At 51.8% G+C, this 17102-nt stretch overlaps 1 protein-coding gene across 4 annotated transcripts in view; it reads right to left on the minus strand.

Moving 5' to 3' along the window:
• The window catches only part of KIRREL3 (kirre like nephrin family adhesion molecule 3), a 357949-nt gene that overhangs the window by 55395 nt on the left and 285452 nt on the right, over positions 1-17102 (minus strand). The gene's annotated exons all lie outside the window — the stretch shown is intronic.

The raw sequence follows: 17102 nt of genomic DNA on the forward strand, positions 1-17102 counted from the left end.
GAACCCCCGAGCACTCCCTGCTCTGCTTTGATTTCCCCGTCACTCCCACTCCTGGTCTGTGCTGCTCTCACACACAGGGGGCTGTGGGACCCCTCCCTCTGACACGGGGAGGCTTCTCAGCACCTCCCTCTGTGAAAGCAGGTCTTGCCAGGGGTGTCACAGAGACATTGGAGTTCTCGGCCCTCTTTGGAAGCACTGACAGCCCGTGTGGGGCTGCAGTTACAGGATGGGGCTTTGTCCCCCCTGGGCATCTTCACTGTGCTGGGAAGCATTTCATGCCAGAGACAGGGAGGGGTGGAAACAGGGAAGCAGATGAAGGGCATCTGAGCATGGTCTCCTCTTCTGGGACTAGCTTGGCACATCTAAGGATCCCCAGCATAGTAAGAGATGGGAAATCCAGATGGAGAGAGGGACTGGGCTTTAATCCTGCTGAGAAGAGCTTTCATCTCCACCACCCTGAGGGGTCTGCTCCAGCCAGGACCTGCTCTGGGGATGGAGAGCTCTGCACAGCTGTCAGTCCAGCTCTTCATGGAATCACAGAATTATCTAGTTTGGAAAAGATCTCTAAGATCATCGAGCCCAAATTTAACCCAGCACTGCCAAGCCCACCACTAACCCCTGTCCCCAGGTGCCACATCTACACAGCTTCTAAACCCCTCCAGGGATGGGTGGAGACTCCAGCCTGTTCCAAACTGTGCTCTGCAGAAGTGAACCATGTGGTCTTACTGACCATTGGTGGGTGTTTCATCAGCAGATAAAAAGTTCCTGACTTAATAAGACAAAATAACTTTTACTTCTGCTCTGTGACACCCAAGTTCAACCCTCCCTCTCCCTGGCTCTGTCACAGCATTCCCAGCCTCACAGATGCAATGCACTATTCCAAGGAAATAGCAGGGAGCCTCCTGGCCCACCTGTTGCCCAAAGCTGCTGTGAACCCCCACGCTGAGAGCCCTTCAGGCCCAAATCACCACCCAAAGGTATTTAGCTCTTCCCATCCACGTCCTTTGGGAAACCAAATGCTGGTTTTGCTATGGATCCATGCAGGGCCTGTTTGGGAGCTCCTGGAGCCCCTGAGGAATTAAGAAGCCATGAGGAATGTAAAAGACACAGTGGAAAGCCATCCCTGCTTCAGCCCATCTTGCCCAAGCGGAACAGCTTGTGCTAGTAAAGGATTTAGGAAGAAATGTCTCAGAAGCGGGTGGCAAACCCTCCTACCTCCAGCATCCTTCCAGAGGGGATGCAGTGGGGGAAAATGTGCCAATTTTCCACCAAAGTGGAGCTGGTTTTGTTCCAAGCCAGTGCTGTTCCCCCTTCCCAAGCTGAGCCTCTCAACATCCACACCACAGTTGGCCAAAGCCCTCCCCGAAATCCCCGAGTCCGTCTCTGCTCCTGAACTGCCCCTGCCTTGTAGCTGGACAAGAAACACTTAAAAACTCCTCTCTGGCTCCTCCAGGGTGTGGGAGATGGGAAGGGATTACATTCCCTGAGGATGCCCCAGCCCAGGACTGGCGGGCAGGGCACACCCCGCTGGGCACACACACACACACACACACACACACACACACACACACGCAGCCAAGAGCTGCCAGTAATGGGATTTTTCAGCTCAGTGAGTGGAACTCAAGGACTGGGGAAAAAAAAAAAGCTTTTCTACACGGATCCAAAATGTACATTTTTTTTTCTCAGGCTACAAGAATGGAAAAAGGAGTGAAAAATCTGTGGTTTGGGTTGGTTGAAACGTCTGTCAACGAAATACGAAAGTGGGAATGATTCTGCTCCGTTCTGGTGTTTTAACTATTAAGGAAGGATTCATTTTAATTTCTTTTTTTAAAACACCCTTTCATTAGATGAGTTTATACTGTTGAGAAACAAGTCTGATATTTTTCAGTAGTTCTTTTCCCCTCAGTGAAGCCATTAATTGAATTTGACCTCAGCTTGTAAAGTACTGAAAATTCATCTTGTGGAGCAGGGAAAAAAACCAACCCACAGGCACTTCTCTGAAGAACTGGAATTTATGCAGGAACTTTTATGGTGGGATGTTTGACATTCCTGACTTTTTTCTAGTGTTCTTGCAGCACCATCACCCCTGCAACAGAGTCCACCTGTCCCTTAGCTGCCCATGAGGGGATATCATGGGATAGAGGACAACACCATGCAGACAAACATGGAACCACTTGTCTGCCCAGTGACAAAATTCCTTGTTTTTTACTGTTTTGCTGCTTTTTCTCTCTACTGGAGCAGCAGCCAGATTTGGGGAGCTGTTTATGGCAATGAGGAGAGGAGGGCTCCTGGTTATGTCTTCCCAAGAAAGTGGTTATGACTCCCAGTTCTCCACGTAGCCCTGAATTATTGATGTCTCCGGGCTCCCAGAGAGGGGATCTGGCTGGGGAGGAGGGTCTGATGAAGAGGAATCAGTGATGTCTCTCTAACTCCTGCAAAATGAAGGATGGATGTATTCCTTCCTTCCCCATTTCAACTCCAGCCTGGGAGAGGAGGAGGAGGAGAAGTAGGAGGAGGAGGAGGAGGAAGAGAAGAATGGAAGATAAAAAGGGGAGAAGAAGAAAGAAGCTGGTAGCACAGAGCCATGATCCATTATTCATCTACTGTGCTCCCAGGATTGGTTGTTATTATAAGGCACCACTACAGAATCCGGTCTCCTAATTTTTAATCACGTAGCTCTGGAAACACTAGCCTTCCTGATTAAACCAGGGATATAAATAGGAAGACTTGTTTGGGGTTGCAAGGGGGGTTATTCCTGACAGCCATGCAAATGGAGTTAACCCACACATGCCTGGAAAGCTTAAAATGAAGGAGAAGGGATCCAGGATGGCTCACGCCCACACGAACAGGAAGAGAGAACTGGATGGAAACGGCCCCAAATTGCAACAGGGAAGGTTTGGGTTGGATGTTAGGAAGATTTCTTCACTGCAAAGATGGTCAAGCACTGGAATGGGCTGCCCAGGGCAGTGGTGGAGTCCCCATGCCTGGAGGGGTTCAAAAGCTGTGTGGATGTGGCACTTGGGGACAGGGGTTAGTGGGGAACACGGCAGTGCTGGGTTAATGGTTTGACTCGATGGTCCCAGAGGGCTTTTCCAACCTCAGTGATTCTATGACATGGAGCTGTTTAAGGAATGGGAGTCCAGACAGATAATCACCAAATGGACATTGTTTAGAGGCCTTCAGGGGTGGGCAGTGAGACAGAAGGTTTCAGCACCTCGGCTGGAGAATTTGTCCCTTTTTTCATTGCAGACAAAACTTTCCAAACAAACGATGACAAGCTGCTCCCCACCAAACCCCTCCTTTTCTGTCAAAACACAGGAACTGATGAATATTTTTAAACCAGCCTTGCACAGGCATTAATCCATTCTCCATAGCTGTGGGCTGCCTGGATGGGCAGCGACAGCTTGGGGTTTGCTCCTTGCCCTTTGGAAAAGTCCATCTTGCAGCACATCAGCATAAAGAAACTCAATTAAATGATGGTGCTCCTGGGCTGTGCATTCAGCAACTTTTTAAATGAGCTGTTAGAGGTTTTCCTGCTCTCTGTCCCACCCTGCATGACTTCCCTGATTAATCAGTGAGCCCACACAGAATTCTCAGTGCTGGACTGACACCCCAGGCTAACACTGGCTCTGAGTAAGGAATGACATGGACGCCTTTAAATGCTCCCGGCAGCTGGACAATGATGTGGAAGGCAAACAGAACCTCAATTATTAAAAATATTTACTGAGATAACAGGATCCTCCAGCAGCCAGGTCCTGGAAGTGAAGGAAGCAAAAAGCCCTCCAGCCACCAGTACATTTTCCCTAATTAAGGCTGTTTTTCTGTTGTTGTTCTGGCTGGTACCTCCTCACTGCCGGGTCTGTGGAACCAGCCTCCTCCTCTGGGCACCAACCTCTTCAACCCCAAACACTCCCTGCTGGGGAAGGGCCACTCAGCAGCTGGGCTGGAGAGGCAGGTGCTGAGGGGCCCCTGAGGATTGTCCTGAGCCAAACACCTACAAGGAATGTTCAGCTGGAGTTAGACCCAGCACAAGCGTCCCCAGAGGAATGAGATCCCTTGGATAAGGCACTGCTCATCTTCAGGGCTTCCCTTCCCCATGGGGTCTGTGCCACTCAGGGCTCTGGGCTCATCTCACGTGGGTGTTAAATAAATAACAGTGACCAGAGGATGCTCTTGGGGATCACAATCACTGCAAGGTGCTTCCTGGCCCCAAGGCTAAAAGACTAAGTGTAAATCAGCTGGGGGTGTTCAGCCTGGAGAGAGAAAGCTCAGGAGAGACCTGAGACCCCCTTCCAGTGCCTAAAGGGGCTCCAGGAGAGCTGGAGAGGGACTGGGGACAAGAGATGGAGGGACAGGATAAGGGGGAATGGCTTCCCACTGCCAGAGGGCAGGGTTAGATGGGATATTGGGAAGGAATTGTTCTCTGTGAGGGTGGGGAGGCCCTGGCACAGGTTGCCCAGAGAAACTGTGGCTGCCCCTGGATCCCTGGAAGTGTCCAAGGCCAGGTTGGACGGGGCTTGGAGCAACCTGGACTGGTGGGAGGTGTCTCTGCCCATGGCAGGGGGTGGAATGAGATGAGCTTTAAGGACACTCCTAGAACCCAATCCATTTTGGGATTCCATGATTCTCTGATGAATGAAAAGCATCCCCAGCCTCCTCAGTGGTACCTGGTGGCACAGCTGCCTCCCAGTGAGAACGTGAAGCCCCTCAGAGATGAAGGAGCCAAGCTGAACAAGGGCACCTTTGCTCCTGTATTTTGTCTCCACACTAAGGAAAGCAGGGGAAGCCCCAGGGAGCCAGCCTGGAGGGATTCAGTCTGCTCAGCCAACCCTCCTGTGCATCTGGGAGCTTTGCTCTGGTGCAGAGAAGTGTTTGTGTATTCAGACACCGCATCCAGCTTGTCAGAGAGGGATGTTCAGCTCTTGTAGACAAGTCAGGCTTATGAGGGCACCACAGAACACTTGCTGGGCGTGACTGCAGCTGGCACTGCCCTGACCCTCACTCAGCTGCTTGCTCTGGGGAAGACTTGGGAATACAAACCCTGCAAACAGGGTTTTCCTTTGCAAATCCCATCTCTGCTCCACGCTGGGGCTCTTGGAGTGCAGGTTTGCTGGCTGGCAAGGTGCCTGGGATCGGAGCAGGATTCAGCCCACAGCCTCTGGGCTCCTCGCATCCCTGGAAGATCCTGATCCTCTCAGCAACAGGATCTAGTGGTTGCCCCTCATGGCAGGGTGGCTGGAATAGATGGCCTTTAAAGTTCCCTCCCAACCCAAAATACTCTATGAATCTGTGATGTTGTCCTAATCCAAAAGGGGGTCAACATAGCAAGACTTGGGAGAGGGGTGACTTTGACAGTGTTAATGATATTCAGCAAAATGAAGAGTTAATTAGCTGTTGTATCATTTCTGTGCATCATTTGGGGTGGGAACATCCTCTTCTCTGATCACTGCAGGGAACTGCCTCCTCTTCCCAGCCAATGCCTGCTTTCCCCACCAGCCTTGGGGGTGTTTTGGAGGGGCCAGTGGTGTTGCTCTGCACGATGCTCTCCAGATCCTGGGTGGGGTTTGGCCACACTTGTGGATGCTGAACTCAGGGGGGCTGATCAAAGGAAAGGAGCAGCACTCCTATCAGGTCAGATCAGCAGAGGTTGGCTTGTTTAATTGGCAAAATGAAGGCTGGGAGGCTGTGACTGGTTGCAGTGAAAGAACTGGGAGAAGGTGAAGGAAAAAGAAGGAAAATTTGGATGCTGGGGGAGAAAGGAGGTTCTCTGTTTCATCAAGTGTCTAGGAAAGCTTCCCCAGGGGAGGAAAAGGGGCTAGAACATAAAACTGTTTTTAGGACAGAGCTTGCTACACTGGATAAGAGAATCCCCTTACAAGGATTGTGTTTCTGGCAGAGTTTTCCAGCAGACTGCCCAGGGTCTTGCTGTATTATCAGCCCTGAAGGCTGCAAATTGTGAGGGCCTAAACCACTGCAGAGCAGCTTACAGCTCCAGGAGTGTTCAGCTTTTCATTTATCAGGCCTTTACACATTTAGGATTCCGATTTCCAGCAGCTCTTCAGAGCTAGGAAGGATATAAACAGGCTCTTAGGTTTTGTCCAACACTTAAAAGGCAGAGATTTCGCTGTGTCTGAGTGTTCTCGTGGGCTGGGCTCCTCAGGGCAGCTCTGACTGGGGACTCAGGGCAGGGCTGTGGGGCTTGGGGGCCTGAGGTCTGGGGGAAACCTGACCCTGGATGGCAAATTCCCCTCCATTACCTCGACATATATCCATTTAACTCTCCCCTTCCCGATGCAATTAGGGTTTCAATCCTTTTCTTTGGCAGGTAAGGAAAAAGGGACAATACAGAGAGTGGTGTGAGGTTAAATGGGGGCAGTGAAGGGCTGAAAGTCCTGACTCCAGCTTGTAATATCCCCCCTTCCAAGCATGACCAACCAGATGTTCCTTTCCATCCTGCAATTGAAACCCGGAGCCTGTTCCTGTCTGCAGAGGCCCAGCAGGATGAACCTCAGCCCTTCTTTATCCTTATCTTTGGACCCTGGATTGTGCAAAAGAGAGTGGCCAGCAGGTCAAGGGAGAGGGTTCTGCATCTCTGCTCCACTCTGGGGAGATCCAAACCTCAGTGCTACACCCAGTGCTGGGCTCCTCAGTACAGAGAGGACAAGGAGATGCTCCAAGGGCTGGAGCCCCTCTGCTCTGGAGCCAGGCTGGGAGAGCTGGGGGGGGTTCACCGGGAGAAGAGAAGGATCCAGGGAGACCTGAGAGCCCCTTCCAGTGTCTAAAGGGGCTCCAGGAGAGCTGGAGAGGGACTTCGGACAAGGGATGGAGGGACAGGACACAGGGAATGGCTTCCCACTGTCAGAGGGCAGGGAGAGATGGGATATTGGGAAGGAATTGTTGGCTGTGAGGGTGGGGAGGCCCTGGCACAGGTTGCCCAGAGAAGCTGTGGCTGCCCCATCCCTTCAAGTGTCCAAGGCCAGGTTGGGCAAGTTTGGAGCAACCTGGGCTAGTGGAAGGTGCCCATGGCAGAGGGCTTGGAATGAGATGGTCTTTAAGGTCCCTTCCAATCCGAAGCATTTTCCATGATTCTATTATTCTGCAAGGAAAACAGTTGGCAAAGCTCTTTGCATCCTTCCCAACATAAGGCAGGCTGAAAACAATCCAGCCTGTGTTGTCCATGGTCAATTCACAGAGGCCACACTGGCTCTGGGACAAGCTCTGGCATCACTTCTAAGCTTCCAGCCCCTCCCTGTGTGCTGCCAGCCCCTGGCCCTGCTGAGACTGGCATGGGATGGAAGGCTGGTGGTTTGGAGAATGCCTGTATGACTGGCACCCTTCCTGCAGCAATGCCATGCCAAGCCCTGGCAGGGTCACTGCTCTAGGAAGGGTGGCAGTGGGATGGGGCTCTTGGATGGGGATTACATGGTCTGTGCAGCACAGACAAGTCTTGACGAAGGGCTCCCGAGTCCCTGCTGGGTCAGGGAGGGACAAGAAAGGAGGATGTTGTGTCTACAGGTCCCTTTTGTCCCCTCCATCTCCTGCCCACATCTTCCCCAGCCTGATGCTGCTCTGCTGCCTCATTCCTCCCCCCAGCTCAGCCCAGACAGCCTGAAAAATTTTGGGCAGCTGTGGGTGCCCTCAGAACAGTGCTGGCTGTGCTGCCAAAAGGAGGAGGAGAGGAAAGAGATGCAGGAGAACAGCACAGCCTGGGGAAAACACACTGAAAAATAAATCAAAGGGAACAAGGGGAGCCAGGGAGAAAAATAGTGATGAAAGTTTAAATAGTGCATCTCTTTCTCGGTCCTATTTGTCTTGTGGCACCTTCAGTGTGTGTGTGAGGGGGGGGGGGCTGGGGGGCTGCTGCCTCCTCTCCATCCCAAGCACACCCAATGGAGCAACCTGTGTCCCTGCTTCCCTCCTGTCTCTGCAGCTGAGTGTGATGCATGGACCCTCCTCACACTGAGCAGTTCATGGGAAAGAAACCCCTAATATTCCCAACCCCCTCTTTTCTTCCTCTTTCCTCCCTAATGTTTCATCTCTGTTTTCATCAAGCCGCTGAAAGTCCCACGTGTTCCAGGTTTCTGGGGTCAACAGGATTGATTTTTCCAGTGGGATGGTGTCCTGCTGGAGAATGCAAATCCCTCACACCCAGAAATGCTTCCCAGAGATGGTTTTATCTCATTGCAGCAAAGCTCAGCTCCCCTTTCCCACTCACTGTCCCGGAGGAGCTGACCTTCCCCCACTAAATCCCTCTCCAGGTCATATCGAGTAATATCTCTGGAATACTCTTTGTTTTTTCGTAGTGAGAAGGGCTCTGGTCCCAGATTCTTGGCTAGAGAATGTTTCAAATATTCAGTTTTCACAATGGGTTGGAATTAAACCAAATTTCAAAATTCTGAAATCCTTTGTGAGACTGGGCTCTGGGCAGGATCCATTTTTGGAGAAAACATAAGGAGATCGGATACGGGATAAGTGAGCATTGGCATTCTACTGAAAAGCCTTTTATACAAGGGGAAAAAGAAGTTTTGGCAACCCCCTTCCAAGCTTTAATAAAGGGCCAGATGCTGTGGAGGCAGGTAGCTGGCTGGGTATGGTTTGTTTGCTTGGAATATTCTCCCTATAAAGAGTAAAAAACTTAAAATTTCCCCTCCCACTTGAAAGAGCAACAGAACCCCAATGAATATGCTGCACCTGCCAGGTCCTTGTTTAATTCTCCCCATCAAGTCAGTGTTTTTGGATGGCTCATGTCAACAGCTACTGCCAAGCCCTAATTCAGGGCTGGGGGACTTGTGAGGGAGCTGTTTTGCTTTGCTGTGTCTGCCCTTAAACCAAGGGGTACTGCCCAGGTTTGAGAGAGATGGATGTGTGATCCAGGACAATCGTGATTAATGGCTCCAATTCTGCCTGTCAGGATGGAGGAAAGTCAGGGTAAAGCTTCCCAGAAGTGTTGGGAGGGATGGGATAGGAAAAGAGGAAAAATTACCAGCCCACCTGGCCTTGTTCCTACTGTCACAATCAAACTCATTAATGTGACCCCTGTCACACACCCCACCCCAGCACAGGGAACTTTTGGGGGTAATGCTGGAACTAAACAGCCCAGCTCTGGGTTAACCTCCCCTGGAGGCAGCAGGGACCTGGTGGATCCAGTCCCTGAGCCCACAGGATCCTGTGAGGCTGCAGAGAGATGCTCCAAGCACATCTCTCTTTGCTGTAGCCACAAATCGCCTCCAACACCCTCCCACAAAGAGAAATACAAAGCTAAAGGAAAAGGCTTTGGCAGACCCTGGCTCCCCTCAGCTGCAGGACAACTCCTGAACCTTCTCCTGGAAGGGGGCATCTGCAGGAACATCATTATCTCCCCAATGTAGGCCAGCACCCCCTGCCTCCCCCTCCCCGTGTGCCGCTCCTGGGTGCAGAGTGACAGATCAGAGAACTCAGGGGAAAAAAAGGAATTCATTATTTTTTCCCGTATGTCAGATATTTTCAAATTGTTAGAAAAAAAAAAAGAGGGGGGGGGAGAAAAAAAAAAAAGAGTAGGATTATTACTGTTCATTAAAAAAAAAGGAGCAAACCACCTGAGCTGGTCCCCTCCTCCTGGGGGAAGCTGCTCTTAGATCTCCTCTCTTGCAGGATGGGGTGGGAGAAATCCTGCCTGTCTCCTACCAGGAGGTACCATGGAAATTCAGGATGCAGAGCACAGCTGGATGATGCAGGAGATTGGGACTTGGGTTGTTAAGGTTTGGGGCTTGATCATCTGGATCCATCCTGAGGCTGCAAATGCCTGGAGCTCATTAGCCAACACCTCTTCTGTTAATTAGCCATGGTGTGTAGGATCCTAGCGGTCCCTTCCAGGCCTAGGAGCCCCAGCACAGCTGAATCCTGCATTTCCCATGGGATGGGCTTTGCTGGGAGCCTGGCACACCAACCCATGGGGAAGGGAAGGACTCATCCTCTCCCCTGGAACAGAGAGCAAGGAGGGCATCACCTCCTGCTGCTCAGCACCAGGGGAACTGCCCATCCCATCCTCCCTCCAGGGCAGCCAGTCCCAGTGGCTCTGCCCCCTCCTCTCCAGTGGCATTTCCCAGCCTGGCCAGCTGGGATGTGCTCACCTGGTATGACAGAGAGGTGCCCTGCCTGCTCCCACCCATGCCAGGCACTCTGTCACTGGATGGAGACATCACAGACGTGCCTTGTCATGCCCAGACTGCACTTTGAAGAGGCTTTTTTTTTCTACTTTGGGTCTGAAAGGATTGATTTTTTTTTTTTTTTTAAGGTGGAAGGATGATTTTTCTTTTTTTTTTTCCTCCTTCCCTTAAAGGCCACAGTTTTATCATGTGCTCCCCCTCAAACCATGTCCCCACTCCAAAGCAGTGGTTATTGCTGCTTTTCCCAGCTCCAGCCCAGGGCTGGAGAAGGAAGCAGAAAACCTGGATCTGGCTGCTGGGATGTGTCACTGAGGAAATGGAATGGGAAAGGGGTGAGAAAAGACAAAACTTTAGGCCAAGCTGGGAAAAATCCCTCTGGCATTTCCTGTGCCTGGGATGTGAAGTGTCACTGCCATTCCATGGAAGAGGCAGGCCTTTGGGTTTGTAGAATTCCAGAATGGTTTGAGTTGGAAGGGACCTTAATAATCACCTCGTTCCAATCCCCTGCCATGGGCAGGGACACTTCCACTAGCCCAGGTTGCTCCAAGCCCCGTCCAACCTGGCCTTGGACACTCCCAGGGCTGGGGCAGCCACAGCTTCTCTGGGCAACCTGTGCCAGGGCCTCCCCACCCTCCCAGGGAAGGATCTGTTGCTGTGGTTTCTCCACCCTCAGCTGTTTGCACAGCAGGAGGATCAAACAGAGGGAAAGGATGAAGATATTTCACCCCCACTCACTCTGGGTCACTTGGAAGGGTGCTGGGCTGGATTTTAGGCTGCTGCCTGTGCTGCTCTCCATGGACATGTTGGGATGGACCCACCAGCACTGGGAAAGCTCCTGTCTCCCCTCTGCAGCAATGACAAGATCTCCTGACCCAACCACCTGTACTTGGGCACAGACACTTGTTCCAGGCACTGAGCACCTGATGTCAGTTTGGAGGGATGGAGAGGCTTCCAAGACATGGCTGTGATGGACATGGGCTAATATGGGATGAGGATGTGGAGGATGTGGGGTGTTGCCCACAGCTCATCTCTGTGCTGTGGCTGTTGGAAACATAAGTACAACCCTGCTGGATCTATCCCTGTCCAGCACCTTTTCCAGGCCATGGCAGTGAGGCCCTGGCACAGGTTGCCCAGAGAAACTGTTGCTGCACCATCCCTGGATGTTCCAGGCCAGGTTGGACAGGGCTTGGAGCAACCTGGGACAGTGGATGGTCTTTAAGGTCCCTTCCAGTCTGTGATTCTGTGAATACATTCATTTGTAGGTCTCCAGCTGGGAGTCCTTGGAGATTCCTCTTTCCTAGGCAGGAACGGGCTGTGCATCGCGTTGAGTGATGCTCTTCCCATCCTTCCATCAGGAGACATTCCCACTCAGATCCCTGGCTGAGCTGCTGTGGAGGAATTGAGGGCAGTTCACACCAGGGAGAGCCACTGGGGAGATGGAAATTCGGTGGCACCGAGACGGGGCCGGCACAGGCAGGGCTGGGCTGGGAGAGGGGAGCTTTGATCTGGGTACCAACCAAACCCTCCTGGGGGTAAGACACCATCAGAAATAATGAATGAAGGCCTTGGAAAGAGACTAATCCTGTGCCACGTCCCAGATCTGTCAGCACTTTGCTTCCCTCCCCTCTCCCCAGTACTTGGCTGTGCAAGGAGCTGGACTGAGCCCCTCTGGGGCATCAGGCACGGGGGCTCTGGCAGGTTAAGGACACTTCTTGTCCAACACAAATGCCCTGAGCCTCTCAGGCAGCCTCTCACACCCCAGATTCTCTCACTGCTGTGCCAGAGAAGGTCCCACAGGACTCCTGGGCGTGCCATGCCAACCAGCTCCCCATGGAAAAGTGTGACTGCAGCCACACCCCAGCTCTGGCAAAGGAGGAACAACCCCCAGGTACATTTTAAGTGCTGTGCACAGCGTTTAAAGATCAAACAGACCAACACAGATGGCATCATGCAAGGACAGGTCCCAGGTGGGGCTCTCTGACCCCAGGGATGTGTCCCTGAGCTGCAGAGGTCAGGGGCCCTGCAGACCTTCAGCCAGGGCAGCAGTGGGAGCTGAGCAGATCCCAGGAGATGAGTCCAACCTCCAGCAGGAGAGCTGGATCAATGCAGTGCAATTCCTTATCTCCCACACAGCCTGGCCACGTTTCCAAGGAAAGCAAACCCAGCCCTCCCAGGCCAGAGCACGATCAATCCCAATGTTCCAGCACTGACACACGTCTGGGTTGGGTCTGAATCCCTTATCAGGCACCAGCACAGCTCCAGTGGAAAAGGTTCAGCTTCACAGACACTCTGAGTGCCCTTGTCTGCCCTCTGGTCCTGCAGCCTTTCCTGGGATCATTCTTCCTTGCCTGAACCATTAGCACATCCCCATTTTAAGATAAATTACCCAAATCTTTAAACCTCTGCTCAGAGGGAATTCCCCCGGGCTGCTGTTCACACTCAGGTCCCTCTGTGAAGGCTCCCCACGGAGCCAGAGCCATTAATACAGCATTCCCAGAGAGTCTGCAAATTGCAGAGTGGTAGGAAAATGGGGCTGGAGTAGCAGGAATCCTGCTTAAAGCCATGACAGAAGGATTCTGAGAGTAATGGCTTTGGTTTTGCTGTGTCTTGGTGATTTTCCAAGGTTTTTTCTCTGAGAGGAGCACAAAGATAGAGGTGTTGCCCATCCTTAGGGACAGGGTGCCTGTGCACAGCACCCTGCAGGAAAACAGGCAGGTTCCCTGAGCTTCACCCTCTAAAAATGGTGAGAGCTCTACCAAAAATTGTGGGATTTGTGGGAAAAATCCAGAGGAAAGGACAACAGCAAAAAGGAAAAAGACTGGGGAGCGTGAGAAGACAGGGCTAACAGAACAATTTAGAGAAGAGAGTAGATGTGCTACCTGGGGCTGCTCCAAAATCTGCTCCCAAATGTGGGTTTTTTTTGAAATAGGATATTGATTTTGTTTCCTCTCCTTTTTTTATTTTGACTGATGGAGTGTTTCGGAGAAATGTCTCCTTGGGTGGAATTTTATTCTCTTTTAATTAAGGAATCAATAGCAAAAAAGGCAACAACACGTCAACGGGGGAAATGTTTTGGTCAGGGGTTCTCGTTCCTCTCAGAGGGTGATGGTGAACCCGGGCAGGTTTGGCCTGACCTGGGAAAGGAGATGAGGAAAGAGCAGGGGAGTGAGTGCAAAGTGTCTCAGTGACGGCTCCCAGGAGTTTCCACAGCAGAAATAGTTGTATTTCCTTCTGGTGTTTTTTTTTTTGTTTGTTTTTTTTTTTTTTTTTGTTTTTTTGTTGGGTTTTTTTTTTTTTTTTTTTTTTTTTTTTGGTTTGGTTTGGTTTGGTTTGGTTTTTTTTCTTGACTTTTTATTTTTTCTCTTTTCTGGCAGTTCTAACTATTGTTCTCCATCAGACACCTCTGAAACGTTATGGGCTGAAAAGCAGCAACTCCTCTAAGGGTGTTCTCCTCCTGAGACTGAGATGTGACACCACACCAGGTACCTGCTCCCCAGTCCCAGCTCCCACCACACCAGGTACCTGCTCACAATCCCACCACACCAGGAACCTGCTCACAATCCCACCACACCAGGAACCTTCTCACCAGGCTCTGTCCCAGGTCCAAGCAGACATGACCCTTCTGAGCCCCAGCTGAGGAGCCTCAGAGTTCACAGGACAAGCTGGGAGGTGATGCTGGTGTTGTTAATGGAGTATCAGCTCTTCATTCCTTGGGGAGGGACCCATTTTGAGGGGTTCTTCCAGACCCTCTCCCATTATTCCCGCTATCCAAGTGTGTGAGGAGCTCTCATGGACCCCACAAATGGATCCCAAAGGCATTAATACAAGTATATAATAAACCCACAAATACAAACAGATAAATAAACACCAGCACTGGACCCTGATCTGGAACCCCAAGACGACACTCACGGGAATCTCCAGCCCCCCTGACTCCAATCCGGCTTGGATCTCTTCCTAAAACATCCACAGGCAGCACAACCAGCCAGATCTGCTGCCTGGACATCCTTGGCCACAGTTATTTTTCCTGGTGGCAGAGACAGCCCAGCCCAGAGCTGGAGGGGTTGGGATGTGTTCCTGGACCACTGCCATCCCCGGAGCACACTGCTCCCATGGGATGGGACATGAGCTGTCCCATCACACCATTGCCATGAGGAGAGCTTGGCCTGCTCCCAGTGCAGTGGGGAGGCCACTTCAAATGCTCAGCATCAACCCTCCAGGCTGGACAGGTGCTGGGGGCTGCCAGGAGCTCCCTGTTCCACCACAGTCACTCCAGGGAGATGGATTTCCCTGGCAGGGAGTACAGAGAGAGATGCCACCAGCATTGCCAAAAACATCCATCAACATCCCCCTCCTGCCTCCCGAGGTTTTAATCACTTGAGTCCCGGCTGCTGAAAGGGAAGAGGAAGGGAAGAGAGAGATGGGAAAGCCCAAAGTCAATTTGTCTGAGGGGCAGGACAGGGCTCTGCTGTGATGGTTCCATCAGGGCCCAAGGGAGACAGCAGGAGAGAAGCTGAGGCTGTGCTAGATGGGAAGGGAATGGAAGGAAAATCCTCGTTAGGAATTTAGGTCAGTTTTGTTTAAAAAGTGCTGAGTTAGCACAAAAGAGGATGTTTGGAAGCTTTGGGTTTTCCCATGCCCGACCTTTTATTTTGGAAAGGCTCACGTGAAATGTGTGGATGTTTTCAGGAATGCAAACCCCTCTGCTGCCCTTTCCCAGCTGGAATGCTTTCACAGCTTTTACTCAGACAACAAATAACTCCTGGTGAATTTATTGGTGATGGAAAAGCAGTCACTGGGTCCATCACTTCATGAGCTCTGACTTTGGGACAAGCTGTGCCTTGCTGAGCAGAGAGCCAGGAAACACTGGCCTGAAGGTGGTGGGTTAAATAGTGGAGAGTGAGGAAGAAGAGGCAAAAAGCTGGGAAAAGGGGGATCCACGTGGTGGCTCATGGGAAACTGGCTGGAAAAGATGAGGTCCTGGCTGGGCATGTGGGCCTGGGAGGCAGGGGAGTGGATGCAAAGCTCCTTCCTGCACTCCCCACTCTGGGAAGCAGGTTCCCAGCCCTGGCCCTGAGCCCTCTCCATTATCCATGACAGCTCCACAGTGCCATTAACAAGCCTAATGATTAACTGAAAAATCCATGAGGTTCAAAACTACAGAGGCTGCTCAGGGGTGGATGAGGGAGGGCAGGGATGGCAGGAGCCACGTCCTGCCTGCTGCAGGAGGGGACACCCAAAGCTTGTCCCTGTGCAACCAACCCCCTCTCCCTGCCATAGCAGCAGATTCAGGGGCAGCAGCCCCCCACAATGGGCCCTGTGTGAAGGCCCAGCGAGCTCCTGAGCTGGAATGATGTGCAGAGCTCCCTCCTGCCCATCCCACTCCCACGGAGCTGCCCAGAGCTGGCACACAGCAAAGTCTTCTCCTTCCCTTTCGAGGTGCTGGAGACAAGGACGGCTCATCGGGGAGACTCCCACCCCTGGGTGCTTGTCAATCATTCCTGAGACACTCCAGCTAATTATTTTTATCCTTCACTAATCGTGGGCACACTGGAGGTGTGGAAAATAGGCCATTCTTGGTGTGTCTCTCTCTCTCTGGCGTGGGCTGATGGTGCCTGTGATTTGCTGCTCCGTGTCAGGACATCACCGTTCCTAATCAGGCTGAGATTTCTGATGGGCTCCACACTTCTTCCTCCTGTGCTTTGCTCCAGGGGGAATTGTGGGTATTTTTCCAGTGAATGAGGATTTTCCTTCCCCTTGTGCCCATCCTCATGCCATTAGGGGCTTGCAGGGCTCCAGCAGGAGAGAGGCAGCACATGAAAAGATGTATGGACTGGAGTGCCTTTTCTTTTGTGCTCTGCACACCACCAAAACCAGCTGAAAAGTGTCTCAGGAAGAGGCAAACGACAGTTTTGGCTCTGCAGAGCACATATTCATGTTATGCAGGAAAAAAATGATTGTTTCCCCTTCCTGCTTTTCCCGGAGAAGTGGAAAGCGATGAAGTCCAGGGGATGCATTTGCACCTTCCCTGGGCTCATTCCTCCCATGCTGAAGAAGTTTGGTCCTGGTGGCTGGGAGTGGTTCAGAGTCCTTCAGGAATGGAGAGCTGTTGCTCTCCACGTACAGAGAGCCCACTGAGCTTCCAGTGCATGCCACGACTACGGCATTGCAGGGTCGAGGAGGAGGATGGTGGTCACAGACCCCGTGGGGCCACAGCAGTGAGTCTGCAGGAGCATCCATGAAGGAATTCAGGTGGTGAAAACACGAGGCAGAGGAGAAAGCCACGTCTCTCCCATCAAACAAACAAACCAGCCCTCCCTGTGCCTGACTATCTTCAAGCCACTCCGGGCAGCGACAGAAGAGTCAGTTTGTTGTTTGCCCACATGGAGAGGAGATAAGGCCAGGAAATCACAGTTGGCTTCTGCAGTCCTGAAGGGGAAAGGGAGGCTCAATCTGGCAGATGAATCACTCTCTATTGACTTCTCTCCTTCTCAGTTATTACTCAGTTTCATGAGACACCTCCAAAACACACACAAATATTTCCCCCCAGCCCACAAGGACACTTGATGCTCTCCCACAGATCCCAGCGCTGTCTCACCAGCCTGCAGGAGCTCTGCAGGTCCCAGATCCCAAGGCCTGGCAGAGACAGTGTCCTGGAGAGGACTTTTGGAAGTCAGTCACTGCCATCACAGCAATGGGACAGGTAGGAAATCTGCAGGCAGGGCTGTCGGGCTGAGCCCAGACTGCCTCGTCACAGCTGGATGCAAACTCCTATTTGCATCAGGTTAAAATCCTGAGTAAATTGAAATCAGAGGAACATCTGCTGCTTTTTCATTAAGCTTGTGTTGACACCAGAGGAGGGGGACCTTGGAAGGACAGACAGAAAGGAGGGGGGAAGGTGGATTGTGTCAGTACAGGCTCTGGGGTCACCTCTGGGCAGGAGTCTGGGCTGGTCCCAGG

The sequence above is a fragment of the Corapipo altera genome, unplaced genomic scaffold (genome assembly GCF_003945725.1).
Source record: "Corapipo altera isolate COAL_440 unplaced genomic scaffold, ASM394572v1 71, whole genome shotgun sequence".
NCBI classification, from domain to species: domain Eukaryota; kingdom Metazoa; phylum Chordata; class Aves; order Passeriformes; family Pipridae; genus Corapipo; species Corapipo altera.